Below are 18,318 nucleotides of genomic sequence, written 5' to 3'. Positions count from 1 at the left end.
CTCACCCTGTGGTCTGTGTGGGTTCTAATGCCCCAGTATAGTGACAAGGACTAACAGAGGTCCTGGCTCTGTGTGCTCATTAGAAATCCCAGATGTTTCTCGAAAAGAGTAGGGGTGTAACCCCGGGAAACATTTCCCATTGGCCTTTACCAATCATGGCCTCCTATGAATCCCCATCTACCAATTTGCTTCATCACTCTGTTCTCCTCCCCACTGATAGCTGGTGTGTGGTGAGGGTACTGGTGCACTATGGCCGCTGTCACGTCGTCCAGGTGGGGCTACACATTGGTGGTGGTTGAGGGGAGTCCCCGTTACCTGTTAAGTGCTTTGAGTGGAGTGTCCAGAAAAGCACTATATAAGTATAAGGAATTACTTCTATATATTAGCCTGCTTTATTACTTCATCATCTCTCAATAGCATTTCTGAAGACTCCCAAGGGAGCCTGTGCTTGGAGCTTGGATTGCCCTTTACCACGGCCCTAAAACCTCAGGACCACAGCATATCAGATGTTATACATGTTGAGATAAAAGCAACATAAACACTACTTTTTACAGCAATTTCTTTTGTGCGATTAAAGGTGGTCGAACTTCATTTTTATTATGAGATGGTATGGTCTCTTAAAAATGGAAAATATTTCCTTCACAGCGTATATTATAGTTTGAAAACGTCGGCCACGTCAATTGAATACATAAACAAAGATTACAATTCCCAATGTGCCACACACACAAAGTACATGAAGTAATTAATTTAATAGATATGCCAAAACAATAGTGTGTGAGTCTATGAACTTCAGAATGATCAGTATACTGTGTGTATAAACATACTGTATATAGAGTAAATAAAACCTACGGTATCGTACTGTAATGTCATTACATTACAGTATGTGTGAAATATATTTTTCATGATCAAAATCTTGTTTCATAATTACTTGTTGCTGTCGCATTCACAACATATATAATAATAAGCTTTTATTTTGCTTTTTAAAACATCCCTACTTTCTTGAGGTCTTGGGAAAGGTATAATAGTTAAACCCATTGAAAAGGACAACTGTAGAGAAAGTTAGTCTTCTCTGTTGAACGTGTGTTGTCAAAATGTCAGAATCTGGGTATAGAAGAATGACAAAAATAAAGGTTTTATTTACTATGTAAAATTGACATCCAGCTTATTTTAATGTTATGAAGTTCTGTGTGTTGGAGACTTTCAAAACTATCAAGTTAGACAGACATTTTGTCTCTTTATTAGTCTATAACTTGACAAATAGTTGTAACATTTTTGTGATTTAAATAATTTTCAGTAGTGCCACCCCTGATCAAACCAAAGCATCCAAGTATCACCTACAAGTCATCTTCTCATAGGAACCCCAGAAAATCTCAATGACCAACATGAATGCACGTGCGTGCACACACTCATATACACATATAATAAATATTATAATAAACTTTATTTGATATAGTGCCTTTCAAGGTGGCTTCTTGTTATAGAATGACAACAGGAACAACAATAATTAAACAATAAAAAAGCACCATTTCAGTGAGAGGGGTGAGCCTGTTTAGTCGAGCAAAGCCGATGTGAATTCATTGGTCGAGCCTTGATACAATTCACAATTGATATGACTCACACGAGTCTAACAGATTTTAAATTTGTCAGGCATTTTCTTGACTGCCAAGGCCTCGTGGTGGATGCTGCAGTGTGTCCACTTCATATCTGGAGCAACCTCTCTAATTTGTGCAACTACATTCATTCAGAAGCTGACATATGTGCTCTCCTGTAGTTTCTGTTGGTAGTGGCTCATAGAACAGAAAGTCCTCATGGCACATACCCTCAAACTTGTATCTAACGTAAATGAGCAAATTGGCCAAATCAAAGGCATCTTACAGACTCATCTAATTGCAGTGAAAAGCATCTCCTCATCTTGGAGCGTTCTATAAGCGTACTTTTGACATCATCTGCCATATCAATTAATTCTATGAGTGACTGTGTCATTCAAAGGGGGCAGCAGGTTGAGCTGCTTAACAGCTTTTTCTCCACACATAATACGTGTCAGCTCTTTTGCCAACAGTAAATAAGGTTCTTCACAAGTAGTGTGGAGCTTACCTGCTTTAGCAATCCGCAAACTTGCATTTTTCCCCCGTTTCTGTTTCAGAAGTCCGTCTCAGAAGTTAATAAAAGTTATTTCATGGGCATGGGAGCGAAACACAGAGACGCTTGGTGTATTTTTCTCAAATTAACCTAGAACAGTTCTTAAATATTTTTCTGTTATCTATCACGCTTTCCTGTGGTCACGAGATTGCCAACGTTCACGGTACGCATTTCTATGGTTTCCTGTGCTTACAACATAGGCATTGTTCCAAAATCACACACATTCTCCTACCTCCCTATTTGCTGGAGATACGTTTTTTAAAATACAATTGGCCGCATTCGTTCGTAGCATGCATTTCTATGCTTTCCTGTACTTACAAGATTGGCGGTGTTCCAAAATCACGCACATTCTCCTACCTCCTTATTTGCTGGAGATACAAATACAATTTTAAATACAATTGGTCTCTTACTTTCGTAGCACGCATTCCTATAGAATGGTATGGAATTACATTGTAGCTCTTGTGTCCACTTGTGTCCAAGTATTAGCGCGTGCTGTATTGTAGTACGTGGGCTGCGTGTTCAACACGTATTAAAAAGAAAATATGAAAACCTGTCCCGATTTTTCAGTGCACACAACAAAGTTCCAGGGTCATATGGCATACTAGCTGGTGGCGATCCACAAGTGGTACGCATACCATAGTTTGAGAACCACTTTTATAGAGATATTAAATGAAACTCTTAATGAATATATAGAATGAATATCCTAAATGAAGACTTCCCACACATAAAAAGGATTTGAACTCAGATTATTTGATATTTAACAAATCACCACATATTCTTGTGTGCAAAAGTAAATGAAATTTCAGTCAGTAACTTGTGGCACCTCCTTTAGAAGCAATAACTTCACGCAGTCACCTCCTATAACCTCTGACATCTTGCTTGAGGGATTTTTTCTCACTCCTCTTGACAACACTCCCCCAGCTCTGTAAGGTTTGAAGGATTTCTTGCATGAACAGCCTTGCTTGAACTCTTGAGGTCCTGCCACAGCACTTCAGTAAGATTCAGGTCAGGGTTGGCCATTCCGGAACACAGAACCTCTGCTTCCTAAGCCATTCTTTAGTGGACTTGAATGTTTAGGATCGTTGTCTTGTTGAAACATCCACTTTGTGCCCAGCTTGAGTTTTTGAACTGATGGCCTGACATTCTTCTCAAGAATTCCTTGATATTTCTCAGAATTCAATATTGCCTCAATGATGTCAAGTTGCCCAGGGCCAGAGTAAGAAAAACAGGCCCCACTAATACCTCTTCCAGCAGCAACCTTAGTTTTTCCCAGGAGGTCTCCTATCCAGGTACTAACCAGGCTCACACTTGCTTAGCTTCAGTGGGCTGCCAATTGTGAGTTGCAGGGTGAATGTCTGGATCTGTATGTATGTTTCTGCAGTTTCACATCAAAAATACAAAACGTTTGCAAAACCTTTGCTTTCACAAAAATGGTGAAAATATCATGCTTTTAACCTGGGAATGCTCAATGACAGGGTGTTGGACTAATTTGCACAAAGGAGGAGTGTGATATGTTTTATCAGTGAAAATGCAAAAACATTGCTGGGGGTAATATTATTACATATATTTCAAATATAAATATATTGGGAAAATATCATTTATAAAATTAATTATTGTGTTTAAACACAATGTTATCTTGTTTAAACAATACTTTTTTTCTCTGTGGTGATAATAGACTTCTTTACCTCTGCGAGTCCCATCAAAGACAAATATTTACATTACTTTTGGATTTTGTGAGTGGCATTTATGAATTTTGTTAAGCTTTTTTTTATTTTTAAAGAGTCTGTTAAAATTGGAACACAAATGTCTCCCCACCAAGCAAACCTGTACTGTAGGGTTTAATTTGCCACATGAATTAAACAATTCGGGACTTGCTATTGAATTCTATGAATATCCAGATATCCATACTGTACATCATCTACATTGTTAGTGCCATTTATTTAGGATAATTACCATTGTTCTTTAAGCAGTCATAAAAAATAGTGTTGCATACCTCAACATTGTAACACCAAATCGCAATATTAACAAGTTAAACATGTTGATCTAAATGTTTTCTAAATATTGTTTAGACAAAGTTACTTGTAATTCTATATGCTATATGTAAATAATCAAATGATAATTCTATTATTGTTATACAATATTGTGACCTATTTCATTTGTTAGCAACATAGTAACAACATCCTGTCTGAACAATGTAATCATTGTATTTCATTAAATTGACGCTAGTATGCATAAAGTATGATTAGTGCAGGAAAGTACAGGAAAGTACATTAACAATAAGTATTTAATACTGATTTAATAGTGTTTGGATCTGTCTGACAACCAGACACAGCTATGGTGCCATCTGGCAGTTTTATAAGGTAGTGCAGTGCTTCATCAGATTATCAAAAAAAAAACAGTAACATAAAGTTCTCTGTGACATCATGATACCAGCCAGGATACACCTACTGACATCTAGCACATTCTAGATGGCTACATCTATAATGCAGGGATTCTCTACAGGAACAGCTCAGGCCAGGTTAATGTTATACAGCATGTTATTGTTCCCCCCCCCCCATCACCACAATTATCTGACCGCTAGCTTAGTTTCCCTGCAGGATAATTACTAAATTACTGTGCAAGCTCAGGAGCTAACTATCTGTCTTATTATTCCAACAAAGTAATATTATCCTGACCAAAACAACTAGTTTGATAATATAGCATTCATCAAAGATCTAGGCTACCCATGATGATGACAGGAATAGCTACAGGTGTGAGAAAAGTTTGAACCCTTTGGAATTATCTGGATATCTGCATTAATGGCTCTTAAGTCATAATAATAAATAAGGCCTTATTTAACAAACAACGCACTCAACATTTTACATTGCCATAGATTTATTGAACAAATGGTTTAAACAATCAAGGTCATTGATGGAAAAAGTATGTGAACCTCTAGGATAATGACATCTTAAAAAGAGGGTAATTGTCAGGTATTCCAATCAATGAGTCACGTGTTCCAATCAATTCAGGTGTGGGTTTGACGTGCCCTGCCGTATAAAAAATCACACAATTGTGGTTATCTGCTCTTCACAACAGAGTTTTGTTGAAGTGCAATATGGCCTGATCAAAAGAGATTTCAGAGGACCTCAGAAGATGAGTTGTTGAAGCTCATAAGACTGGAAGGATTTCTGAAGACTTGGGCCTCCATCAGTTCACAGTCAGGCAGATAGTTTACAAGTGGAAGACATTCAGCACCATTGCTACTCTCCCTAGGAGTGGGCATCCTACAAAGATCAGTGCAAGGGCACGCCGTACAATCCTAAAACAGGTGTTAAAGAACCCTAGGATGACTGCTAAGGATTTGCAGACATCTCTTGCACTTGATAACTTCATGAGTCTACTATAAGAAAAACACTGAACGAGAGTGGTATTCATGGGAGTTTACCATGTAGGAAACCACTGCTCTCCAAAAAAAAACATTGCTACCCATCTCATGTTTACTAAACACCATCTGAATGTTCCACAGCACTAATGGAACAATGTTCTTTGGAGCAAAGAGACAAAAGTTGAACTTTTGGGTAAATGTTCACAGAATTCTGTTTGGAGTGTAGTGTGCTCTCTGAAGGCACCAGTTCTGTAGGGTTTGGGGATTTACTGGGACAATTATTAATTGTAGCAGTAAATCACAAAATTGATTCTTTTGATGGCTTTAGAATCCAACCATGCGACATAACTCAAACAATGCACACACACAGGTACTAATACACGAGGATACATTTATTAATACATAGAATATGCATGTAAACCTAACAGATCTTAACAGATCGAGAGGGTTATCAGAATACAAAAGGTATATATTCAGTCAGTTACAAAGAGTTACATCTATCAAGAGGACATACGTTCAGTATATCATTCATTTAGACCGTTTCGTAAATGTACTTGGTTATAACTTCTACATTAGATACTCAAAATAAGTACATAACTCTAAGGAATTAAATTGATATCAACTGGTTGGGATAACAATTAAATTCTCGAGCTGTAATGCATTGAAGTTGAATACTCATCCAATCTTTGGGGATTCAGATCTCCTGCGGGCACAAAGAAACAGTTGCAGGCTGTTGCTGTCCAATCTGCGCTCTCTGGCTGCGTGCTAGGCTGTGCTGTGCGGCTTGCGATAGTGCGCTGCTGATGCTCACTGGCCGGCTAGTTAGTGTTGGCTTTAACTAGCAAAGTTTGTGCACAGGAGAAAAGATGACTGTGGGTCCCAGCAAGTCAGGAAGAGGACCCGTTCATTCCTGATGAAGAGTTAGTTCTGAATAGTGATTCAGCTGTCCACAGTTCTGACCTGTTCATGAGGCTTGCTGCTGGTGCTAACCTCGGGTGGATCCTCTGGTTACTCTCTGGCAACCTCCGCTCTAGACTCTTAGAACAAAGGAAAGTTCTGGCACTCGGACACACTGGCCGTTCCGTGGTTGTCTGGGCTGAGTCTCAGGATGGTCAGGAGGCGCGCTGCGAGAATGTCCTGCCCTTGGGAGCCTTCTGCTCCTAGGCCGTCCTGCCCTGGAATTCTCCTTTGAATTCCCTTTAGAAAAGTCCACAGAGTTCTCCACTGAATCTCTGCTACAGGCTCTCTGTGTTGCCTGTTTTGACCTGGAGGAACTTCAGCTCGTTGATTGTCTGAAAGTTCCATGGGCATCAGAGTCCCACGTGGGTTTCTCGGCCCTACCAGTCCCTGATTGGTTGATCAAGGTGAGATATGAGTCACTTACTCTTGACACTTAGGAATGCAGTCCAGATGTCCATCTGGCACTCCCTAGACAGATAGGCGCCAATGGATGACCATTGATCATGATAGCCAGGCTTAGCTAAGTGCATCCCCGTCTGGGAGCTTGTTCCTTATCAAAAGAAAACATCTTAAATCAGCCTGCATGAATACTTTCTCTATGGCTGCACCACAGAGATGGAGGGTGAGATGGGGCCTCCTTTAGGACAGCATACTAACACTTTATTCTGTCTTATTAACAAGCATTGCCGCTACAGGAAAAAACAAAACACTGCATACCAACACCAAAACCTCATCTGAACTGTGAAGTATGGTGGAGGGAGTATAATGGTGTGGGGCTGCTTTGCTGCCTCAGGGCCTGGATGGCTTGCAAACATTGAGTGACCAATGAATTTCAAGTTATAGCGGGAAATTCTACAGCAGAATATCAGGGCATCTGTCTGTGAACTAAAATTTAAAAGAAGTTTGGTCATTCAACATGACAATGATGCAAAACAAAGAAGTTAATCAACAACAGATTGGCTCAAACAGAAGAAATTCTGTATTTTAGAATTGCCAAGTCAGAGTCCTGACCTTAATCCCATTGAAATGTGTGATCTGAAGAGGCCGTTCAAGAAAGACATCCCAAACATATACACGAACTGATATTGTTTTGTGTAGGGAAATGGGCCAAAATACCTTCTAACTGCACAGATTTGATCAGCAGCTACAGAAAGCATTTGGTTGAGGTTATTGCCAATAAAGGAGGTTCCACTAGTTACTAAATATAAGGGTTCACACACTTTTTGACCTTGATTGTTTGAACCTTATAAAGGTTCAATAAAGATATGACAATGTAAATGTTGTGTGTTTTGTTTGTTTAATAAGATCTGATCACATTTTAGGAACCATTCATCCAGAAATCCATATAATGTACAGTAAGTCCTAAGGGTTCACAAAATGTTTCTCACAACTGTATGTGCTTGAAATCTGTTGCTATTTGCATCAAGTCATTATTGTATCTTCTATTTGCTATTGAGGCACTATTATTTTGCAATCATTGAGACGATGTCTTTTTTCACTTTGCAAATTAAGTGCTCTCTACTCCCTTTATTATACTTTGGAAATTGTTTCTTGCCATCTTTGGCAAGCGATGAAGAAACACAGTATTTGTCTTTGATCCAATACTCAGCTGCGATGAAACCTGTTTTTTTCCTGCATATTACTGATATAGCTCAAGATTATAAAACTGTTTCTAAAAATGTGTGAAATGTTCTGTGGAAAATTGTGATTGCATATTATTTGTATGGTTTATTTTATTCATATATAATAAACACAATGTTTAACAGAACTGCAGCTCTCTAGAACAATTTTAAAATTGTATGTCCATTGCTTCATGTTTTAATCAACTTACACTTGATGCAAATGCATTTCAGATCGAGATGTGAGACCATGACATTTAAATCCAACGTGTGAGACTGGAGAACTGTGCAATAACGTGCCCTCGTTGCTGATTTCAGTGTATAAGTATAAAAAACATTATATCAATATGGATACTTGTGTACATTTTGTTGCTGCTCATGCGTTTGATTGGCCAGGTGGTGCTGATTATTGGCGAGACCTGTATACAATTGTGGGAAACCCTGTATGGCTTAGTGTCTTGATATGTAAGTCCTGACTTAGATTGCAATGGTTGCAGCAACATGGTTGGTGATGTTATCAGAAAACCAGTTTTAATGGAGAGAGGGGAGAGGAGTGTTGAGAGGGTGTCTGTGAACTTTGTACACACTTTTTCTGCAGATGTGGCAGTATTTTATAACGTGGACATGCAGAAGTGGTTTGAACTGGAGTGGAAAAATGCTGGACACAAGGCCTACTATGTAGTTCTATACAGTGTTATATAGGAATGCATGCTACAAAACTTACAGATTGTATTAAAAGAAGATATATTTGGCAAATAGGGAAGAAGAAGATGAGCGTTATCCTGGAATGCTGCCGATCTGATAAGCACAGGGAAACGTTATAGATAACAGAAAAATCTTGAAGTGCAGTTCTGTTTTTTTTAGAAAAATATGTTTAGCATATCTGTGTTTCGGTCTCATGCACATGTAATAAATACCCCTTTTTTTAGATGGATTCCTGACTATCTTTTAAGGGGAAGCAGAAACGTTTCTCTAACATGAGAGAGTGAGAAAATGCAAAGGTTGTGCAGTACCTCTTAAACTACAAAATCATGGTTGGTAATTGGTTATGATGATAAAAATAAAACTTTAAAGGTGGCTTCTCAACAGCAACAAAAAATACACGATAAGAATACACAGTTAGAGGAGAAAGTAGATGGTGGAGATTGATACAGTAAGAGCAGAGGAGTAAAGAACAGAACCGGTTAAGTAAAGGCTCTTCTGAAGAAGAAGGTTTTGAGTCTAGATTTGAAGTTTAGAGAAGGCGACTCTCTGATATCTTATGGATAAAGTTCCAGAGCTTTGGGGCACAATAAGAGAAGGCACTATCACCCATAGAGTGTAGACATGCTTGGGAGACAGACAGGAGGACAGAATTAGAAGAGTTGCGAGGTGGGGAGTAGGGTGATAATAGCTCAGACAGGTACTGAGGTGCCAAGCCATACAGAGCCTTATAGTTGAGCATGAGGATTTTGAAGTCGACACAAAACATGACAGGAAGCCAGTGCAAGGACTCCAGGATAGGAGTAATGTGATCACTTGTCCTAGACCTGGCCTGGATTCTGGTTGCCAGTTTTTTGACATACTGGAGTTTGTTTAATGTGGATTTAGAAACCCCAGCAAGTATAGCATTACAGTAGTCAATTTGGGAGAAGGCAAATATGTTGATCAGCTTTTCAGCCACAGTTACTGATAATATAGGGTGTAGTCTAGCAATATTTCTGAGGTGGAAGAAAGGTGTTTTAACAATATGCTGCACATGTGGGTTGAATGTCGCGCCTAAATCAAATATCACTGCCAAGTTTTTCAATTTAGTCTGAAGCTCAAGTACAGTACCATCCACAGATAGTTACAGCATTGGCTTTACAATGTTAATGGGGGGTGCCAATAAGCATGACTTCAGTCTTGTCACAGTTAAGATGAAAGAAATTTTGAGTCATGATGTCATCAGATGTAGTGTTTTCCTCCACTCCCCAGTTTCCTGACTGGTTGGTCATCATTTGAGTGATTTACCATGACCTCTGACCCATGGTCATAGTAAAGAGGTTTTTCCTTCATGAGTACCAGATTGAAAGGAGCCATGTTGGACTATTTATCGTTAGGGAGGTTGAGACTGGACACAGTTTATGATATCCTGGTCTGTATTACAGACTTGAGCTATGCTGCTTAACAGAGAGGCCCCTTTCAGCTTCATTACTAGTACTTTACACAGAGGTCTAACCCTAGGCCTGCTAGGGTTATTGTCTGGTCATGGCTACAGAATGTATCTTGGAAATCTTTAATAAAACTTAATTTTAAGTGTAATGATATACCTTGCTGCTACACTAGGATAATGTTCTGTCACTTTTTTGAAGTATCTCATACTAAATATGATTTCTAACAATCATTAACAGGGCGCTAGTTAAATTGACCAAAGGCAGAAATGGTGGATTGAAATACTCACCATAAATCTTTACCATGGAGGAAAGCTGGAGGTTGAAATGTTGTATCCATTGGTGCTGGAGTATCAAACTCATTTCACAATTTTAAAGGACTCCGTTAGTGAAGATTATGCATTAAGGATAAAAACAGCAAATTTCATTTTTACAGTAAGTGATTTAGCTTGCTTACTATTTCCTTGCCAGATGTTACAGACTGCTGAAATTATTTATTTTTAGCCCAGCTCAAAATGTAAAATTGGCAAATAAATTTGATTAAAATATGGGTACATCTCAGATTATCACAAATTTCATTGTCATGGGGGGAGTGGGGGATTGGAATGGACTTTTCTCTAGAAATCATTACCACAGGAGGATTTCGGGAGAAAGAATGAGCTGTCTATAGTGTTAGAAAAGTTTGCTGCACCTAATTATTTAGACTTTCTTGTAGCAACTCCACACAAGTCAGCTAGTTTCCCCAGGATACATTTTTAAATAATTTTAGTTATGAGAACAACATTCCACAGCCTTTTCCAGCATACACTTAATGTTTTCATGAGAATGCATGAATTCTGTAAGATTAGAGTCATATGGTTTGTGGAGCACCTAAAAGTTTGCAGTGTTGTCAGAGTCACATTTCTCTGTTGTAAGGCTATGTGTAATGTGCAGTGTTGACACTAGCAGCTTTTTGATTTTTCTCTTTACCTTACATTATTTTTAGCACACCAAATTTAATTTAGAAGCAATTTCATTTTGTAATGATGGTCTGGAGAGTACCACTCTTTCACAACATGTCATTTTGTGTAAAATAATTGTGTGGTACAACAGCATTCCTCCTGTGAATGGATGCATGACACTCAAGTGGACCATTCTGCATAATTAATTCTTAAATGAAAAAAAAAAGAATATTATGTTCATGAGTGGCATCTGAGTAGATATAGGTATGTACTGTACATGTGTACATTTAATTTCACACAAAAACACCCCAGTTTGTATTTCTTGTGTCATAAGTAGGTATATGTTCAGGCGGCCCCTGATATATATCTGGTTTAGGTACCAGAAAGACACATTGTATAGTGAAATGGAGGTTTTAGGACAGTAAGAGCAGAAACTTTGCCCATTTGCTTAAAGTAGGGAGCTTTTCCTATAAGAATTAATATAATAGAGTTGTAAATTAGAGCAGGGTTCAGCAAGCTGCAGCACACATCCTGCAGAGCGATTGTTATTAGATTTTGCACATACTGTACTGTAGTGGCTTTGAAACCATACAGCATCATAAATCATAGCATTGTCAATTTTTAAATTAAATTAAACTAAATGTATTCAAAGGAGTTTTTTATTGTAACAAAAGCAGTTCAAAGACATTTAAAGTTACAATCCATCTTTTGAGGTACTTATTTAAAAAGGTTAGAATAGCAACTTACTAGCTGCATTAAAAGACCGATGTTCTACTATTTTGATTCAGAACCAATACAGTACATTTACATTGAAAAGTACCAGGGAATTGAACTATAGGGTCACTAAGTTTGAGTGCGCTTACAGAGTGCTAAAGAATGAGACCAGGTCTACCATACATTAGTAAAAAACTCATCAATCAAGTTCTCAAACAGGTTTCCTGAAAAGTCTTTGAATTAGAAAATAAACACTTTGCTTGCTTGGAAAGGGAGACAATGATTCATATTTTGTCTTAATGATAATTATACCATCTAAACCAGTGGTTCTCAAAGTTCTATGGTCTGCAGACCACTTATACCAAGTCACAGATTTCATAAGACCACCTATGCCTATGTCCACTTCTTGGCCTGTAAAATTCATCACCTATGAATGTACTAAAAATAACTAATATTGAATTAAATTTGCTGAAAAGTACTAATATTTTTACAAACAATGCTGCATATTTTGCAGATGTTTTTATGACTTAAAAAGTTAATATGAAGAATGGAGCTGCTTTTGTTGAGCAATCAGAAGTGATATCTGCATCCAAGATGGACATATCTCATGTCCAGACAAATACATCACATCAAGCACACCTTCTGCTTCCTTGCACATCACATTTATCAATCTGTTGGAATTAGAATTACAGCACTGCTGATATGGTTCACAAATTACCTCACCCACATTTTCACTTCTATTCTGCATTTTGCTTGCACTTGCCCTGTCACTATCCTCACTATATTTGCGTTTCAAGAGTCCCAGATTTGAGCCAGTGCTCCATAATAACCCTTCTGCTTCAACTGCTTCTTTAAATTACACCTTGAACTTAAAATCTTGAAGTAAGATATTCAAAAGTACGAACAAAATGGTATGAACAATAATTGGTATATATTAAAAGGTCAATAAAATAATTGGTATACAATAAAAGGTCGAACCACACTCACATATCAAAACGTAAACAGCGTAACCACGTGATCATGACAACTAGTGATGCGCAGGTTGACTCGGTCAAAAAGAGATTTTAGATCGGGTTGGGCGGTTGCGTGTTGATATATGCCCAAAAGCAAAATATTGCAGAAAACCGATTGTATCCTAAATTAAAGTGTCTTTAAGGTGTTAATAATAATAATAATAATAATAATAATAATAATTGTTTACACTTATATAGCGCTTTTCAGGACACTCTACTCAAAGCACTTTGTGGGTAATGGGGACTCCCCTCCACCACCACCAATGTGCAGCATCCACGTGGATGATGCGACGGCAGCCATGGTGCACCAGTTCGCTCACCGCACACCCCTACTCTTTTCGAAAAACACCCTGGGATTTTTAATGACCACAGAGAGTCAGGACTTCGGTTTTACGTCTCATCCGAAGGACGGCGCCTGTTTCAGTATAGTGTCCCTGTCTCTATAATGGGGCATTAGGATCCACATGGACCGCAGGGTGAGCGCCCCCTGCTGGCCCCACTAACACCTCTTCCAGCAGCAGCCTTAGTTTTTCTCAGGAGGTCTCACATCCAGGTACTGACCAGGCTCGCACCTGCTTAGCTTCAGTGGGTTGCCAGTTGTGAGTTGCAGGGTGATATGGCTGGTGGCTATAATTGGTAAAGGCCAATGGGAAATTTGTCCAGGACGTTGGGTCCTGACATTTTGCTACATTTAAGCCCCAATTGGTTGTATCACAAAGCAAAGTGGGAGAAAACGTAAGCAAACAGTGTATTACAAAGAAAACAATACAGTAATGGCAACCTCGTTAGAGCAGACAGGACACAACTCCAGAACAGTGAGATAAAAATAAAGAAGAGAGAGTGACAAAAGAGCCAGGTGGGAGACGTTTGGCAACCTAGACAGCACAACAGAAGAAAAAAGTACAGGTTACGTTATCTGCATCAATTGTGAGGCACTTTACAAAAATGACAGTCACAAGATTAGGCTACTTTAGTCTGTTTAAAACAAGGAATCTGGGTATGCTGTTTCAATAAATGTTGATTAAATGAATTGTTCGAATATTGATCAGTATAATTTCCAGTGGAGCAGGTTTGGACTGGCTTCGGGTCAGTACTTTTATCATTTTAAATCAGGTCAGGCGAGTGCAGGTAAAAAAAATCTGATGTGCATCACTAATAACAATAGCCTGCTGCAGGGCGGCAAGGACTTCGTGGTGCATAAAACTAAACACTGAAGCGATGGGCACAGATGGGGGAATGAAGAGGTGAGGTGGTCCCCCATAACTCAAGCTTCATTAAACCACAAAGGCAACAGAAGGGTACAGCCAAGGAGAATGAATGGATACTTTGCCCTTTCGGCAGACCCTCAAGCCAGCCAAGCCTGCGATTAGGGTTGTGCTCACCCCAGTACTGACACACACAATCCCCTTAACGGCTGCTGAAACTCTGATACCTATAATCAACACACAAGTCCCTCCTCCCACTATTTACAGCTTGCAGTTGTTAACAGTGCTCCTAGGGGGAGCTCTTTCGTAGCGATCACTACAAAATTCTTTCCTCTGACATAAGCAGCGCAGAAAGATGATTAGGTCAGCCCGAGGACCACCTGGTGCAGGCTCCCGGACCACTGGTGGTCCATGGACCACACTTTGAGAACCACTTCTATCTAAACAATAGAAGGAAACCAAAAAATAATGTTGCACTCAGCCCAGATTGTTGATTTATCAACCTTTTAAATATAGTTCTATTATCTTGCAAATGCACCTATCTCTGTGACAGTGCACCCTTTGTAATAAGACTGTTTTGAATGTGCCATAATCACTTTGGGGTGTGAAGTTTGAGTTTCTTTTTTTGAAACTTCAATAGTATCTCAACAAAACCGCTTTAAGATGTTAAACTTGCGTTTTGTTGTGGGGGATTTGTGAATTTTTTATAGGTTTAAGTTTATTTATTGTTTAAACACAATATTTCAATATCAGTAACTTTGCGGGGAGATCAGGCAGACCTTTCATACCACTAATGTACAGAAGACCACTAGTTGAGATTTCTTTTCACGGATTTTGTTAACTGTAAATATCTTTTGCTTACCTGCATTTTAGAAACCTTTGCTATTGTTTAGATGCAATTTTCAGGATTGAATTGCATCTGGTTAAGTATTACGTATTAATTTGCCAAATTCTCCACTCTTCACCTGCTCCTAACACCTGTGGCGTGCAGCATATTTTATGTATCTAAGGGATAATAATGATCTGGATATTGAAAGCAGCAGTTCAATAGAGATAATAAAAAAATAAAGTCAGTTCCAGTTGCTTAATCTTGCCCACTTCACACTGCTCCCAATCAAAGCAATCATACTTGGCCCAGCATGTTGATTAATCAACCTTAAAGTCTTGCAGTATTTTACAAGTCATCTTGGCGACATTTCCTGGGCGATTGTCTCAATATACAGTATATTAGTGTGTTCCATTCAAAGAAGAAAACACCCTCAGATTCCCTCATCTATATAGATACTTTATTGTTCACTACCGTGGAAACTTGTCTTTGGCTTCTCCCATAAACTTACAAAACACACAAGCAAACATAAAATCACACGAAGCACATGAAATCACAACAATAGTATGTGATACATAAATACATGGTATACAAATAGGGGAGACTATATTTACATACATTAATTGAACAGAGGGGACAAAGACTTCTTATAAATGTTCTTTGAATTTGGTACCCTATCCTATCTCACTGATGGGAGAATTATGAATTGAGAATGGAGTGGGTGTGTGGAATCAGCTGTGATGTTCCTTGCCATTCTGAGAACTGTAATATGATAATATAATTTAAGCTGAGCTGGGGATGCTGTTTCCTAATTGTTTTTCCTGCCACTTCCACAATTCTGGACAGACACTGATTTGCTTTCTTATAAATGTCGTCTATATTCTCAGTTTACCACAGCCTCTGATCAATGTGTTCCCAGATATTTAAAATTCTCCACAACCTCTTCAGACTGACCATTGAGTACTACTGTCTGCAAAAAGTGGTTTTACCATTGAAAAGAAGCTCTTTAGTCTTGGTTACATTTATTTTTAATGCCTTTTTATTCTTGATTGGCACCATTTTTCAAGGATACTGTTCAAAATTGGTTTGCTAACCTACAGGTTGGTCCTTTAAACAGAGTCCCACAAGAACCATGTCATCTGCATATTTAATCAGACTGGCTGTGCTACTCTTAATCTGCAGCTCATATGTGTGTAAGAACAGATTTGGTGACAGTACACAACCCTGAGGAGCACTTGTATTTAAAACCAATTTGTCTAAGATACACTGTTCATGTGGACTCTCTGAAGTCAATCTGTAAGGAAGTCTTTGATCCAATGTTTAACATTCCCATTCACATTTCAGTCAAAAAGATGTTGTAAAAGAATATGAATTTGTATACTGTTAAAAGAAGAGCTAAAATCAATGAAGAGAGCTTGCACAAGCGTTTGAATATTGAAGGCGCTTGGCTATGGGATCAACTAAAGTAAGTGTTGCGTGCTCTGTCTCCCTGCATGCACTCTAAGCAAATTGTAGTGGATCCAAGACATCCATTATTAATGACATAAGGTGGTTGCTTACAACTCTTTGCATACATTTGGCTAAGAGACAGGTGAGAGCCACAGGTCTTAATTTTTTGAGTAATTTAGCCCCTGGCTTTTCTGGAATAGGTACAACCGTAGATACCTTCCATGTGTCAGACACGGTATGGACCTTAAGCAAGAACTGAAAACACTGGGTTAAAACACCATTAAGTTGGCTAACACAGACCCCTTAAACCATCAGGTCCTGGTGCTTTGTTTGTTTTGGAGGGTGCTAGACATGCAGCTACTTCCTGTTCTAATAATTGTATGGGTGGGCATATGGGAATTTTGTCACACACCTCCTCACTTTTGCTTTTTCTAGTCTGTGGAGTCTGTAAATTAATCTCTACTGTTTGTCAGATGAAATACATCCAAATTTAACAAGGTACTCTTGCGCCTGAAAATAAAAGGAAATGGGAAGTCAACAAGAAACAATTTAGAACATTTGCCTTCAATTGAATTGAATCAGGAGAGGGAGAGAATGTGAAAGAGACTTGAAAAAACTAATCTTTTTTACAACATATATCTGGGTAATCTTGCCCCAGGTGTCTGTTCACTACGCAGGTTCATCTATATTATTTCTATTTTTATTTTAAGTATTTAACATGTTCACATTTTACTAACGTTTTCATAGTCATTCATGTTATTCATTTATTGTTAATATTATTTTAATATTAAACACAGTGATATATAAAATAATAAAAATGTCAATATGGTGTATATATTATTTATTATATTTTACTGTTAGAAAAACAGTATTTGTTCAAATACAACTGGTGTATAGGGAGGGAATCAAACCCAGGACCTTCTAGGAAGCAGGAAAAATTGACAAGAGTTTCTTTTCCATTTCCTTACAAGAATTTTTAATGAGACTACAAGCATTTCATTTTCCATTTCAACTATTACAAGCATGTCAAAATGTTTCCAAAACAGAACTGACCGAGTTAAAGAATTTGATGCAGATGTTTATGAAGAAAGTGGAATATGCTACCATTATCAGCTATAAATATATTATATTTACATTCATAAATTAATATTGTTAAAGATGTTCAGACATTTATTTTTATTTTCTGATACCAAAATGGTTCTTTTAATTACATGATTCCATATTAATATGCCAAATTGATTGGTTTTTACAACAGTTTAAATGAAGCTAATGTTTTCACTAACTTGTAATGCACCACAAGTGCCACCTATCAATCTTTGGCCAGTGAAGATACCAATCAGATTGTGCATCAGAATACAATACCATGGTATGGCAAAGTCATCTTGCTGCAGTAATGAGTTTGACATATAGTCTGAGTGGCTGCATCAGTAGATCATTAAGCCTTAGTTCTGTTACTTGTAAGGCTATGGGAACAATACTAAGAATTTAACTGAAGTACTTTTTTAATTGCAATAAGATTCTAAGAGATAGTTTGCATGAATACAGAAAAGGTAAAAAATATATCACAAGACAGAGACAGAAATACAAACAAGAGAAGCCAGGAAGCTATTGAGATTGCAAATCCAAGAACAAACAAAAAAGTATCCTTTATTAAAAATATCTGCTTAAGTGTGAATCTCTTTAAAATCCCTTTATACTCCACTATAACAAAAAAACCTCTAAGATATTAACAATTATGGATACAAGAGGAATTGGATGCCTTTGATTTTGTATATTTGTCTACATCAATGCATTTTGATTAATTATGAAATTATGGGCACACTACACTATAAATCAAATCTTGAGGTCTATGTGGAGAGACCAGACTTTCTTTAGATACATTCGATAAAATACAGGAGGGTCAAAGTTAAACCCAATGTGAATGTGAAACCTCTTGTATATCTTTCATACTATGAA

General features: G+C 37.9%; 1 protein-coding gene across 2 annotated transcripts in view; it reads left to right on the top strand.

The window, feature by feature from the left end:
- Nucleotides 1–18,318, top strand: part of LOC102691159 (pyridoxal kinase) — a 112,385-nt gene that overhangs the window by 4,443 nt on the left and 89,624 nt on the right. The window lies entirely within an intron of this gene.

The sequence above is a fragment of the Lepisosteus oculatus genome, chromosome 15 (assembly GCF_040954835.1).
Source record: "Lepisosteus oculatus isolate fLepOcu1 chromosome 15, fLepOcu1.hap2, whole genome shotgun sequence".
Classification (NCBI taxonomy): Eukaryota; Metazoa; Chordata; class Actinopteri; order Semionotiformes; family Lepisosteidae; genus Lepisosteus; species Lepisosteus oculatus.
The sequence above is the reverse complement of the archived record's forward strand: the minus strand, read 5'-3'. Positions and strand labels throughout refer to the sequence as shown.